Source organism: Poecilia reticulata, chromosome 15 (assembly GCF_904066995.2).
Source record: "Poecilia reticulata chromosome 15, P_reticulata-male-v2, whole genome shotgun sequence".
NCBI lineage: Eukaryota > Metazoa > Chordata > Actinopteri > Cyprinodontiformes > Poeciliidae > Poecilia > Poecilia reticulata.
In genome coordinates, this window is record NC_088844.1 from 1,679,569 (window position 1) to 1,695,732 (window position 16,164).

A 16,164-nucleotide genomic window follows, 5' to 3' on the forward strand; every position below is an offset into this window, starting at 1 on the left:
CCAGCATATTCTGAAACAAGACGATGGAGCGGGCCAGCCAGTTGAGAGAAACCTTCTACGAACCTCCGATAGTAATTTGCGAACCCCAGGAATGACCGCAGCTCTGAGACGTTGGTAGGGTGAGGCCAGTTTGACACTGCTGCAATCTTCCCTGGGTCCGTGGCCACGCCGTCCGCCGAGATGAGATGGCCCAGGTACTGCACCTGCTTTTTAAAGAAGTCACATTTTTCCAACTTGACCTTCAATCCCTCTTGTTTTAGGCGACTTAACACCACCTCCAGCCGTGCCAGGTGCTGATCCACACTGGAAGAGAACACAACAATATCATCCAGGTATAGCAAGAGTGACTGACCATGCTGAGCCCCAAACATCCTCTCCATTAAACGTTGAAAAGTTCCTGGTGCATTACACAACCCGAATGGCATGCGATTGAATTCAAACAGGCCAAAAGGCGTGCAAAAGGCGGTTTTTGGGCGATCATTCCCTGCAACTGGAACCTGGTTATAGCCACAAGCAAGGTCCATGGTTGTGAACCAGCGGGCGCCTGATAGAGAGTCCAATGTTTCCTCTATTCGGGGCAGTGGAAAAGCATCTTTTCTGGTCTTTTTATTAAGCTGTCTGTAGTCCACACATAGGCGAAGACTGCCATCCTTCTTTCGGACCAGGACAATTGGCGATGCATAAGGGCTACTGCTCTCTCTGATAACCTGGGTTGCCAGCAGCTGGTTAATATGAGACTTAACTGCCTCATATTCAGATGGAGGGATACGCCGATACCTCTGCCGCACAGGAACATTGTCTAACAATGGAATGCTATGCTCAATTAAATTGGTAACACCAAGGTCGCCATCAAAAGCAGAGAACACAGACTCATACTTTAGCAACAATGTTCTCACCTTATGCTGCTCTTCTCTGTCCAGCATAGAGAGATTAAGTGATGTTATCTTCTCTCCAACCGAACCAGTCTCAGCAGTATGGGACCTGACTGCAGCCACGACTTGCTCCTGTGCATAAGGAACTTCCTGCAACTCTGACGGTAAGCTGACCACTTTTACAGGAGACAAAAGACCAAGAGCACAACGGGGTCTTAGTGTGACTGTACACACCCCAACATTCACCACAGGAACATAAACAGTTCCCCGAAAAACTTGCAAGAGGGAAGGGGACACCAACAAACCCTCAGGTAAGCTAAACTTTACATCCAAAGGCTCAATTAATGCTGCCCCAGCCAGCGCCAACATAGCCGAACATGTGGCAGGCACAAACTTAGTAGTGCCTGCAGGGACTACAACAGGTCTTTTACCCCGAAGCTTTGCAACACTGGTTTGAATATGGCCTTCTTGAACCTCAGTCTGCTGACATAGCTGAAAGGCAGAAAACCAGGAAGACGGTGCCCCCAGAACAGATGGGAGTTTAAACAAATCAGGGCCATACTGGTCAAATAGCTGAAGATAGTAGGCCTTTATCACATTCATCCCAATTATGCCTGGTGTTTGAGAACTGGCCTGTCCTGGAGGGTCCCTAACAACAAGGATCCCTCTTCTGGGGATTACCACCCCACACACCTCAATATCAGGCTCGAGATAACCCAAGTAAGGAATATTCAAACCATTTGCAGCTCTCAACTCTAACCAATGGCATACCTTTAACTTATCTGGAAAATGCTTTTTAAAGAAGCTTTCTGAAATTGTAGAAACCATAGAACCAGTGTCAAGAATACAGTGGACTAGAACTCCAGATAGTTTTACAGTGACTTGGGGGCATGATGCAATTAAACACTCCTTCGCCTCTTCTATTTGGGGACCCATTGAGCCTGAACAACCCCCTCCTAATGTCTGGCTCCCAACACTAGGGGGAGTTAGTTTTCCGACCGCTGATGGCTAGGGGTGGATTGATCCTGAGGGGTACCACTTGTGTGTGAAGACTTAAAACGGCCACGAGTGGTACAATACCGGGCAATGTGGCCTGGTTGCTGACATTTGTGACAAATCACACTACTAGAACTGGGAGGCCTAGCCACAGGGGACTGCTGCATAGCTGCTAGGGATTGAGTAATCTGATCCAACTGTTCCTGTTGTTTTTGTACAATTGCAGTAAGGGTAACAAGTTGAGAGGCAACAGAACTAGGAGAGTCAATTTGGGGAGGGGACACACTGGCACTCTGTACAGCGCAAAAAGAGGGGACAACACCATTTTTATTTTCCACCCCGCCCTCACGCTCCCACGTAATGGCCTCAGCTCTAACCTCCAGTAATGTACACCTTGGATTATCACGAGCATAACGTTTTAGCTCTCTACGCAGGTCAGAATTACTAACATTTTGAATAAATTGATCACGAAGTAAAATGTCAGCATTTGCCATAGCATGAGGAGAATTGGATTTAACTTTGTCCATCAAGCAAAACAATGAATGAGAGAATTCCTGTAAAGATTCACCATCTAATTGTCTCCGTGAAAAGAAGTCCTCCTGTAATGAGACATATGACTGTTGGCAACCATACAGTTCTTTTAAAATGGTGAAAACAGTTTCTGGATTCTCACGTTCAGCTGACGATCTATATTTAATCTCATCTCGAGCTTCACCTTCAAGATGGTCAAAAATAAAAGCAGCCCGATCTGTGGGTCCAACATGGCGGACTCGCATGCTGGTGCGAACCTCTTCTATCCACTCCTCCACCCCGACACCATGAGTTCCTCGAAAGATTGGACACTTCCGCTCCCTCGGCAGGTAGATTATGCGATCAGTTGTCCCAGTGTTCATTGGAGCTCCACTTGTACTCGGGTCAGCTTGTTCATCATCCTGTTGATTTGAATTTGCTCGTGCAGAATCCCTCTCCTGCTGCAGGCGGCTCCTTTCGGCCTCCAACTGCTGGACTCGAGCCCGGAGTTCTTGAAGTTCCTCAGCCATCGCACCGGGAACGTTGATCCTTGTTCACAGCTGGAAATATCCAGCCAGGTCCCACGATGTGCCTACTGTTGCACTATTATGCTCCCACCCTCCAAGCGCTCCAAAAAATGAATAAATACAGCAATAATGCTCTCTACTAAAGCAGCACCACCACAGAACCAATACTATCAATATCAGAAAGAAATGTAAAAATATGTATACCATCTGTTCCAACAGCCAGATCCTGCCAACAACGCCAGAAAATTGTAACACGGGGGAAAGAACCCGGATTGTGACTGAGGACGTGGCTCTAAAGCCAACTGGTAGACCACTGAAATATCAAGTGGCCTAGAGTTTCCTTATTAATAATACCCAGGTAGGTCTGGCTGAGAATGATGAAACAGAAATAGTATACAAAATATATTTTTATTTACACATTCTCTTACAATATTAAAAGTAGACTTTATTATTCTAATTAAAAACTCAAAGCTCAACCCCAGGACAAGACTAGAAGCAATTGGAATCAAAACAAATACAAACCAAATTAGTAGAAACACAAAATAATGTTAGACAAAAGAAAAACAAATCCCACATTTCCCCAACCCAGTCCTAAGGCTGTGCCCAATAATCTAATAAAAATAAGGAGCTATAAACTATTCTGGTTCTGCACTGTTCGTGCTACAACTCCATCCCTAAAAGATGACCTATTCTTTAAGAGCATCTAACTACAAAACCCGTGCACTTGGTGGGAGCACAATAGGCAACAGCAGCAATCTGCAATACCAAAAGAAAACAATAACGCATCTGCTGACAATAATAGACAGGCAGGGTAGTGACATCAATAATCCATGTGTCCTACCAGTATCAAATGTCCACGATCCGAACACTCTCCAGCAACCCGATGAGCACGGCGCCAGCGCTCATCTGACTGAGAGCCAACTGCAACACAACGGACCCGACAAACACACTCAGATTGGCGTGCACACCCGGTGCCTATATACACTAATGAGCCCGGCAAGGCTGCAACCGGAAGTGAAGGTGGGGAGCGTGGCCCAGATGTGTTCAAGGGCCAAAAACGGGTGGGAATTTACAACCAATGGAAGTAAACTATGTTTTCCAGTAAAACCACCCGGTTACACATTTATTATTATTATTATTATTATTATTATTATTATTATTATTATTATTATTATTATTATTATTATTATTTCACCAATTTAAAAGCGCCTATTAAATCTCACCCGGGTGGCCGTTACAGTTTGCCCAGCAGTTAACCACATTTAAATGCGCCCAACGCGGACCTCAAGTGTGCGGTTCCCGGTTCCACAATTAGAAAAATACTGTAATATCCAAGTCTTTAAAAGGAAACATTTCCAGAATTTCAAAGGGAAAAAAGTACAAATTTGTCAGGAGAAAAAAAAAATCCATTAACTGACTAACATTTCTTTGAAACATCATGAAACAAAAATGAATACATTGTAACATTCTACTGCCGTTGAATAGTTATTAATTTTTTATTGTTACATTTACATGAAGCTCGAAACAGAGAAATTAAGCTGGAAATTAAGAATTTTCATCAAACTTACTTCTTCACCAACTCCACAGAGAATGACTAACGGCTACTTGGATCGAATGTATTTATAGATACTGCGCTCGCGCGCGTCTTCACAGCCCGCGAAATAACGTCTAGAACGTTACAGTCACGAGCCAGATTATATACCCAGTTCTGATTAATATCCCTGCCAGCATGCCTAGGTGAACCCCGTATGGGTAAAAGGAGGCCATCTGGGTCCCCAGATGGGTCCCATATGGGTTTTTCCGCGGGTTCCATGTGTTTGCCCATTTAGGGTTAGCCCCCATGTTTCCAGCTGATTAAAAAAATCTGTAAATATTTGTGGAACACATAAATCAAGAGGATGTTTCTAGCTGCTGGCACAATATATATTTCTAAACATTCTTTTATTGTCATAATTTATTGACGTTGTTTCCACATATCAACTGCAATCCTCCCTCTCCAATGTCCACCGGACTCTCGGTTGCTGTCAGCTGTTCTTTGTGTAACACGGGGGAAAGAACCCGGATTGTGACTGAGGACGTGGCTCTAAAGCCAAGTGGTAGACCACTGAAATATCAAGTGGCCTAGAGTTTCCTTATTAATAATACCCAGGTAGGTCTGGCTGAGAATGATGAAACAGAAATAGTATACAAAATATCTTTTTATTTATACATTCTCTTACCATATTAAAAGTAGACATTTATTATTCTAATTAAAACTCAAAGCTCAACCCCAGGACAAGATTAGAAGCAATTGGAATCACAAACAAATACACCCCAAATTAGTAGAAACACAAAATAATGTTAGACAAAAGAAAAACAAATCCCACATTTCCCCAACCCAGTCCTAAGGCTGTGCCCAATAATCTAATAAAAATAAGGAGCTATAAACTATTCTGGTTCTGCACTGTTCGTGCTACAACTCCATCTCTAAAAGATGACCTATTCTTTAAGAGCATCTAACTACAAAACCCATGCACTTGGTGGGAGCACAATAGGCAACAGCAGCAATCTGCAATACCAAAAGAAAACAATAACGCATCTGCTGACAATAATAGACAGGTAGGGTAGTGACATTCATAATCCATGTATCCTACCAGTATCAAATGTCCACGATCCGAACACTCTCCAGCAACCCGATGAGCACGGCGCCAGCGCTCATCTGACTGAGAGCCAACTGCAACACAACGGACCCGACAAACACACTCAGATTGGCGTGCACACCCGGTGCCTATATACACTAATGAGCCCGGCAAGGCTGCAACCGGAAGTGAAGGTGGGGAGCGTGGCCCAGATGTGTTCAAGGGCCAAAAACGGGTGGGAATTTACAACCAATGGAAGTAAACTATGTTTTCCAGTAAAACCACCCGGTTACATTTGTATGGGATTCCCTTCCGTGCTAATGACTCCGTGATTCCTGATTGGCTGCCTGCAACGGACAGGAGAATTCCCGACACACCAAGTCTGCATAGGAAGGCATTTGCAGAAATTGTCCGCCTCAGAGTCATGGTCACATCTGTACTGACAGCTCTTTTAATTCTTTTTTCCGCACTTATTAACATTAAGTGAGGGCTAAAAAGAGTACAGTCAAGTTTTCTATTTCTATCAAAGCACAGCAATGCTAGCATGTCATAAGCAGTTTTTCCGAGCCGCCTACTCGAGCGCTAAAACGGTCCGGAGTTTCATGCAGGAATCCACTTAAGTCAAAGTGGGAAGTGTTAAACTATGAATACATTTAAAACAACCACAGGTGATACAAAGTGCTGTACATTAAAATATAATATAACGATAATAAAAAAATTAAAACTCTTACAGTTTAAAAACAAACAAACATACAATTTAAGACTAGATCCTGCTGGAGTTAAAAGCCAAGTAATATAGTTGGGTTTTAAGACAAATTTTAAAATATTTATATGATATTATAAATATTTATATCTACAAATATTTGTGGAACACATAAATCAAGGGAATGTTTCAAATTGGCGGCACAATATATATTTCTAAACAATTTTTTTATTGTCATCATTTATTGACGTTGTTTCCACATATCAACTGCAATCCTCCCTCTCCAATGTCCACCGGACTCTCGGTTGCTGTCAGCTGTTCTTTGTATGGGATTCCCTTCCGTGCTAATGACTCCGTGATTCCTGATTGGCTGCCTGCAACAGACAGGAGTAGGCAACAGTGATATATTGCACGCGCGTACGCGCACATCACACACACCTACCTACCTACCTACCTACCTACCTACCTACCTACCTAGATAGATAGATAGATAGATAGATAGATAGATAGATAGATAGATAGGTAGGTAGGTAGGTAGGTAGGTAGGTAGGTAGGTAGATAGATAGATAGATAGATAGATAGATAGATAGATAGATAGATAGATAGATAGATAGATAGATAGATAGATAGATAGATAGATAGATAGATAGATAGATAGATAGATAGATAGATAGATAGATAGATAGATAGATAGATAGATAGATAGATAGATAGATAGATAGATAGATAGATAGATAGATAGATAGATAGATAGATAGATAGATAGACAACCTCACTTGGGATTGAGCAAACTCGCGTACTACACCGGTTTCTATTTTTTGAGAGCAGGCGCCTCCTGTCTGTACGTCGCCAATAGAATGGTTATAAACATTAAATGTATAAACAGATTTTCCATAATTTAGCTTATGTGTTTAATATACTGTGTTTCTATTGTCACTAAGTGTGTGTGTAACTTGTTTCGTGTGCTGAGGATTGATCAGAAACCGCAGAGAACAGATTTGAAATGAGGCAGGCAGTTCTCGTGTATCATCGCTGGGGGCGCTCATGATCTCAGACATTGTAACTCCACAAATGCAGAGTAAGAGACAGTAAACAAAGAACTAGCCACACAGTAGGTACGCTGATACATAGAGCGAGACAGACGTGGTTTTCAGTTGTACTTTAACGGTTTCTCCCTTTGCTGTTAAGCACAGCACAGCACAGTCATATCTACATGTCTAAGGTTCATTGACATAATAGAATTATTCTGCGGCGACGGCGGGCTATAGATGGCATGTAAAGGAATAGCCTTAATGCCCTCCTGGATTGTACGCATGCGCGAAATGTTAATAGTTTTCTCATTTTCAATAAAGCCTCTCGCTTGTTTGGGTTGTCATTTTCCATTTGAGCAATAATCACAGGTTTGGTGATTTGAATTAAGGTAGGCGTTACGGTAGTAAAACCAGTGGAAGTAGAAAGGATACAGAAAAGTAGACAAGTTAAAGATAGTAAACCAGTGGAAGTGGAAGGCATACAGAAAAGCAAACAAGTTAAAAGATAAACAACGAGCTAGCCACACAGCTGCCTTAATATGTTATCAGTCTGCATCTCATTTCTCCCTTTGCTGTTAAGCACAGCACAAAAGCCTGACTGGCTATGAACCTCACCGCACGTCACTGACAAATTGCACACACACTCTCAGAAGAAGCAGGAGTTTGTGTGCAACCTGAATTATTTGAAAAAGTCAAAAAGTGAAACAGAGTTTAAGAAAGAGCATAATTGAAACAACAGGAAATTAGTGCAATCCCAGGAATAGTTGAAACAATTGAATAGTGAAAGTAATAAGTATAAAAAATTAGTGGAAACAGTAAACCAGAAATATTTGAAGGAGTAAAACAGAGGAAAACCTAAAGCAAAAGGATCATAAGAAGCAGAAATGTTTGATATATGAATTTATAAAATTGATTAAAGATAGTAGAAGATCTTAAAAGATAGTAAAACCAGTAGAACCAGAAGGCAAACAGAAAAGTAGACAAGCAGAATGCATAGACACAGATAAAAACAGACCACAAGAAGAAAATACATTGAAAGAATAGGAGAAAGTGTGACAAGGTTGTACTCCAGAGGAGTTTAACAGAAAACAGTAAAACCTGTAACAATGACAGTAATAATTCCATAAAGTAGACACTAGTGGCTACATTTTAAAGCATAAAATATTTCTCTACAGTGAAAAATGAATGAACAGCATAATTTTGTTTCTAAAATAGCAGAAAAAGTACAAAAACGGCAGTTACTAGAGTGGCCACTGTTGTTGCGCAACACCTCCCCCCCCCTTCTCTCTCACTCTACTTCCCCTTCTCAGAGGAGGGAGATGTGCAGCCAGCTCTCCATCTAACGGGTAATTTGAGTTTTCTAAATCTGATGGGATTTTACCCTGTTCAGAACTGAGTAAACTCTGTTTAAGCTGGCATCGAGAAAGACTCGCCTGGTTTCTAACGACCTCCCCCTCCAGATGTCCCACCCTTTTTCACCCTGTGAATTAGCCAGATTGAGTAGCTTGCAACCAACTAGCTTCACAGAGCACACCTGTTAACGGTCGCTCTTTCTCTTTTTTACAACTTGCACTTGTTACTGAACCAGGTTGGTTTTAGTGACTCGGGCGAGTCCCAAGGGTGTTGTTTTAGTTTTGGCTAAAAGCAACCTATAAAACATTTCTACTTTTTCCTCCCAGAATCAAACTTCATAGCTATTTCACAACCATCAAAGAACTTTAAGGTGACTCATTAATTGAATGTCCACAACTTCTTTTAGATTTTCTTAAATGCTAATTATTTTATTAGTAAGGCAATTTGCAAGGGTCAGTACAGCTTAATTCACTAGCAGAAATAATCAAATGAGTAAAATCAATAATCTAGCCTATCTTTCCCTAATGCTGACACTGAGAACTAAAAAAGGGAAACTTTGAGAGAGACGGACAGAGTTTGGCATTTTGAACCCCAGAACTGGCCTGATGATGAAGAAGGTGTTGCAGCAGCAGGAGGTTCCCAGTACAGGAAGAGTACTGACTTAGAGCGGCAGGTCTCGGGCCTCAGGGTGACTTCCGCAGCTCTGTAGCTCCCTTCTCCTTGTCTCACGATCTTTCTGGTCCCACGGAAGGAACACACCAGTTCTTCCTCTTTGCCTTTGTTCTTTGTCTTTATCTTCATCTTTGCCTTGGTCTTTGGGGGTCTAAACCCAGCTGTTGAGAGAAGTGCGATTTGAAGCCACATGTTGCGGGGCTAACGGGTTGGTCCCCATGTGCAGAACAGTCTTCGGTTCTGTGGCCCCGGCTCTTCTTCAGCTGCAGAGTTCTTTGTCCATCTCCGTCTTGGCTCGAAGCTGCCTGAAGGATCCAACCAATGATTCCTCTTTTGCACCCACCTTATAAAGGGTTTATCCACTCTTTTGGTGCGTTTACATTGGCTAGCTTTGTTGCTGTGCCTGTCTCATTGGCTGACTGCTTGGACAGATGATCTCATATCCGTCACCCTGGAGACCTCATGACCTGATGTCTGTTCTAATGTCCCCAAGTTGCTCAACAGTTCCTCCTACCTCTGTTTCCTGCCCAACCTTTTCTTAGGAAAGTTCAAGTTTAGCAATAAGGCCTTAGTCACCTCCGCTCACCTATCAGTTCCTATTTTCCCCTGACCTTTCACCTCCCATCTACCTTCAACACAACATCAGTGACCTTTAATTACAGTTACAAGATTTTACCTCTTTTCAAGTTCAATGTCAAAATCACATTTATAACCTTTTTGTTTCTCTGATTTAACATTCACTTATAATGTTATAATAACCATAACTTATTAGTTACTCTTATTACAATCATAATGTGAGTTATTACAGACATTTCTGAAAAGAACCCAATAATAATCCATTATTGTAATTATCTGATACCAAATTACAGTTACTTGTTTCACCTTTAAGTACTTCCACAAGTGTAAGAGTAAGTGTAAATATTCTTATAATCAAACCAACATCAACCACTGGTTAAACCAATATTAATTATTGGCATAATTATAAGTCATTATTTTAAGTATTTTACTCTGGGTTTTATCCAATCTCTCAAATGTTTAGATTTTATTCTTTAAAAACCTTTAATGCTTTAAAATAAGGAATGGTCTGAACTATTTTTAGCCTGATGCAAGAAAGAAACTTCCCCTTTATTAAGGAAACCAGCTTCCTGTTTCATGACTCTCTTTCTGCCTGACTTTGATTTTTATGATTAAATAGAATAAAGTAGAATTAAACAAAGTTTGCAGGACACAATAACAACACACACAACCAGATTCATTTTATTACAGTCTGACTCTATTGTTGGGTCTTGATGTCACCTGTGTAATTAATTCTAAGGTGATTTTATTTATTATTACTATTAAACTAAAATCTCCAGCATGGGGAAGTGGGATGAGCTCGACTTTTCTCGACACCACTCAAGTAACTGAAATCAGTTAGAGAGTTCCACCATAGGAAATAATGGGGCAAAAGATTTGCACAAAAGGGCAATTATTTCAAAAAGTATAATAGTGAAGTTTACCAAAAGTCATAGCTCCATTCTCCTGAAGAAGCTGAACGTTTTGATATATAAATTAGTACAATTAGTGAAAGATAGTGAAAGTAGTTAAACGACAAAAAACGTACGGAAGACAGAATAATAATAACTAGAAAAATAGCTGTTCCTAGCGAAACAGCCGTGAGAATGCATATTTGCAGAATGTCTGCTGCAGAAATGCCAGAAAAAGTAGAGAAAATCTTAAGAAGTAGAAGAAAGCGGAAGAAAGCGGAAGAAATTGAAATAGTTGAATAAGTTGAATAGTGAATATACTATTTAATAATATAATAGTGAATTAATAGTGAATTATACTGTATAAATTATATAAATTATATAATATATAAATTATAGCAGAATTCAGCAGAAGCAGGAGTTTGATACATGTTTGTATCAAACTAAAAGCCAAGTAATATAGTTGGGTTTTAAGACAAATTTTAAAATATTTATATTATTTTATAAATATTTATATCTACAAATATTTGTGGAACACATAAATCAAGGGAATGTTTAAAATTGGAGGCACAATATATATTTCTAAACAATTTTTTATTGTCATCATTTATTCACGTTGTTTCCACATGTCAACTTCAATCCTCCCTCTCCAATGTCCACCGGACTCTCGGTTGCTGTCAGCTGTTCTTTGTATGGGATTCCCTTCCGTGCTAATGACTCCGTGATTCCTGACTGGCTGCCTGCAACAGACAGGAGTAGGCAACAGTGATATATTGCACGCGCGCACACGCGTGCACATACACATATACACACACACGCACACACACACACACCCACACCCACACACCCCCACCCACACACACACACACACACCTATCTATCTATCTATCTATCTATCTATCTATCTATCTATCTATCTATCTATCTATCTATCTATCTATCTATCTATCTATCTATCTATCTATCTATCTATCTATCTATCTATCTATCTATCTATCTATCTATCTATCTATCTATCTATCAACAGATTTTCCATAATTTAGCTTATGTGTTTAATATACTGTGTTTCTATTGTCACTAAGTGTGTGTGTGACTTGTTTCGTGTGCTGAGGATTGATCAGAAACCGCAGAGAACAGATTCGAAATGAGGCAGGCAGTTCTCGTGTATCATCGCTGGGGGCGCTCATGATCTCAGACATTGTAACTCCACAAATGCAGAGTAAGAGACAGTAAACAAAGAAATAGCCACACAGTAGCTACGCTGATACATAGAGCGAGACAGACGTGGTTTTCAGTTGTACTTTAACGGTTTCTCCCTTTGCTGTTAAGCACAGCACGGAATTAGTCATATCTACATGTCTAAGTTTCATTGACATAACAGAATTATTCTGCGGCGACGGAGGGCTATAGATGGCATGTAAAGGAATAGCCTTAATGCCCTCCTGGATTGTACGCATGCGCGAAATGTTAATAGTTTTCTCAGTTTCAATGAAACCTCTCACTTGTTTGGGTTGTCATTTTCCATTTGAGCAATAATCACAGGTTTGGTGATTTGAATTAGGGTAGGGGTTACGGTAGTAAAACCAGTGGAAGTAGAAAGGATACAGAAAAGTAGACAAGTTAAAGATAGTAAAACCAGTAGAAGTGGAAGGCATACAGAAAAGCAGACAAGCTAAAAGATAAACAACGAGCTAGCCACACAGCTGCCTTAATATGTTATCAGTCTGCATCTCATTTCTCCCTTTGCTGTTAAGTACAGCACAAAAGCCTCACTGGCTATGAACCTCACCGCACGTCGCTGACAAATTGCACACACACTCTAATATATATATATATATATATATATATATATATTATATATATATATATATATATATATATATATATATATATAATGTATTAGTGAAACTTAGTGAAGGTGTACCAGAATTCAGCTGAAGTAGCAGAAGTTTGTGTACAACCTGAATTATTTGAAAAAGTCAGAAAGTGAAACAGAGTTTAAGAAAGAGCATAAGTGAAACAAAAGGAAATTAGTGCAAACCCAGGAATAGTTGAAACAATTGAATAGTGAATATACTATATTAATAGTATAATAGTGAATTAAAAGTGAATTAATAGTAAATTATATTGTAAAAATTATATATATTATATAAATTATAGCAGATTTCAGCAGAAGAAGCAGGAGTTTTTGTGCAACCTGAATTATTTGAAAAAGTCAAAAAGTGAAACAGAGTTGAAGAAAGAGCATAACTAAAACAACAGGAAATTAGTGCAATCCCAGGAATAGTTGAAAAAATTGAATAGTGAAACAGTAATAAGTAAAAAAAATTAGTGGAAACAGTAAACCAGAAATATTTGAAGGAGTAAAACAGAGCAAAACCTAAAGCAAAAAGGATCATAAGAAGCAGAAATGTTTGATATATGAATTTATAAAATTGATTAAAGATTGTAGAAGATCTTAAAAGATAGTAAAACAAGAAGGCAAACAGAAAAGTAGACAAGCAGAATGCATAGAAACAGAGAAAAACAGAGCACAATAAAAAAATACATTGAAAGAATAGGAGAAAGTGTGACAAGGTTGTACTCTAGAGGAGTTTAACAGAAAACAGTAAATCTTGTAGCAATGATAGTAATAATTCCATAAAGTAGACACTAGTGGCTACATTTTAAAGCATAAAATATTTCTATACAGTGAAAAATGAATGAACAGCATAATTTTGATTGTAAAAGAGCAGAAAAAGTTCAAAAACGGCAGTTACTAGAGTGGCCACTCAAGTAACTGAAATCAGTTAGAGAGTTCCACCATAGGAAATAATGGGGCAAAAGATTTGCACAAAAGGGCAATTATTTCAAAAAGTATAATAGTGAAGTTTACCAAAAGATATAGCTCCATTCTCCTGAAGAAGCTGAACGTTTTGATATATAAATTAGTACAATTAGTGAAAGATAGTGAAAGTAGTTGAACGACAAAAAACGTACGGAAGACAGAATAATAATAATAAAGAGAAACAGAAACACCTCACTGACTAGAAAATTCCTGCAGAAATTTTAAAGGGGCATGCCAAAGTGTGCCCGTCGGCTTTGACCCAGCGTTATGATGTTAAAAATTAGCATTAATGCTAAAGAAAGCTGCAACGTAGTCAATTAACTGTGGAGAGGAAGAAGCATGTTGACTAAGCTGTAGTTGTACCATTCATTATGTTAAAATTGATGCATGAGCTAAAATTAGCCAATATGCTAATGTTAGCTTAAATGCTGGCAGTAGCATGTGGAGCAACAGAAACATGTTGTTTAATTTTACTACTCCATTCAGTATACTAAACATGTCTATTAAATGAAAAAATTAGCTAATAGCTAACTTTAGGTAAAAGTGCTAGTACACTAGTCAAAGGAAGTGAAATGCTAATGTTTGTGCTAATGTTAATGATCCTGAGAAATAAATAACAAAAAAAGCTTATATTATACACGAGAGGAATGTGAAGACTATTATTTTGAAACTTTCAGTTAGCGTCTTTTAACTACCACACCAATTCATTGTGTAACTGTAGTTTGTTTAAACCAGTCACATAAAGCACAAAAGAGTAATGACCTGATGTGAAAAATGTCAAGGCTTTTATTTTGAAACTTTCAGTAAGCTTTATTTACAATAGCTTTACAATAGCTTTTTTATTTACAGTGGATTACACACTAATCCAATGTGTAACTGTGGTTTGGTTAATCCAGCTATATAAAGTCCCATACAGCAAGCAGATCTAAGAGCCAGCTCATCCCTATGTGACATTTGGGAGTTCCGCCATGTTGTAGTTCTGACCTTCAGTCATTGTAGTTCTAAAGAGCAGCTCAACTATCGTGTGAGTGAGACACAAAGGGATAAACAGATTCTAACGGTTTGAAGCAGTTAGTTTATCTGAACAAAGCAGTCCAAACATCTCCATCCTATTCAGGATCTTTTAGAGTGATCCGAAAACCGTGTGAAGCATATAGTCAAGGGGCTCAAATGCTAATGTTTGTGCTAATGTTAATGAACTGCCTTGCTGCGCAAGGCAGTTCACTATCCTGAGAAATAAATAACATAAAAAAGGCTAATATTATTTCGGCGGTGCACTAACACTAGAGGAATAGGCAGACTTTAATTTGAAACTTTCAGTAAGCTTCATTTTAATGACCATGCTAATTCAATGTGCAACTCTGGTTTGTTTAAACCAGTCCCATAAAGCCCAAAAGAGCAATAACCTGATGTGAAAATGTCAGGACTTTTATTTTGAAATTTTCAGTAAGCTTCATTTTAAATAGACACACTAATCCAATGTGTAACAGTGGTTTGGTTAATCCACCAATATAATGCCCAAAACAGCAAGTAGCTCTACATTCCAGCTCAGCCCTCCTCTGTAATAACTGAATGATCTGCCATGTTGTAGTTCTGACCTTCTGCTCTGCCCTCTGTATTAAGGTGTTACACTTAAGGTGTTACACTCCTATGTCAGGAGGCTGCATGCAAGTGTCCAAGATCAGACCTGGTCGAAGTGCCTGATGCTCTGCCCCTATGTGGTCAGGTTGCTGGTCTGCTGCATCCATTTCAGTCTCCTCTGCTTTCGTATCCAAGTCCTCAACTGGCTGGTCCTCCTGGAAACCCTCAAATGTGGCACTTTCATTTATACTTACGTCTTTGTAATCCGGATGACTCTCTTTAAGCTTGCCCAGTCCAGCTAACACATTTTTCATGTTGACCGTGTAAAAGTATTGATGGCCTTTGTACTTGGTTTTCCTCTTCAGCTTCACCTGTAAAAGCTGTGCTTCCGCACGGGGCCTCGGAAGACTGTTGACAACAGTTTCCATGTCAGAAGGAACACAGACAACTGCTCCATGTATTGCCCTTTGCTGTCCCTTGGGCAAAGAAACAATTTTTGCAAAAGGCAGAATTTTTGCAATTAATTGTCTTTCAAGAACATTCAATTCCACAAGCTCTGAGGGAACAGGAGCTAAGCAAAGATTATTTGCAACAGCAATTGATGGCATCTTTCCCCTGCTTAGATGGCTGTCACACGTGTAGCAGATCCATTCCCCCATCCTCTCTTTGGGTACAGAACATGGGGTTGAGCAAGCAGATCCACACACATGGACATACGTACCTGTTAGACAATCAGCTACTACACACATATTCTTGGTATATTTATCTCTTTTACAGTGCTTCACTTGATTGGGGAAAAGAGCTCTGTGACACACAGTGCAAACATATGTGGGTCCATTTTGAATGTTCTTATAAAAGTTTTGTATTGCAGCTTTCATTTCGTCACTCATCAGGGGGCGTGGCGTTTGAAGGTGGAGGTGGAAGCCTACGTTTCTTTTGTACTTCCTTCTGATTCGCAAAGCATGCTGCAATATGAAATTTTTTGAAAGTGCTTTTCTTGATAGTCTG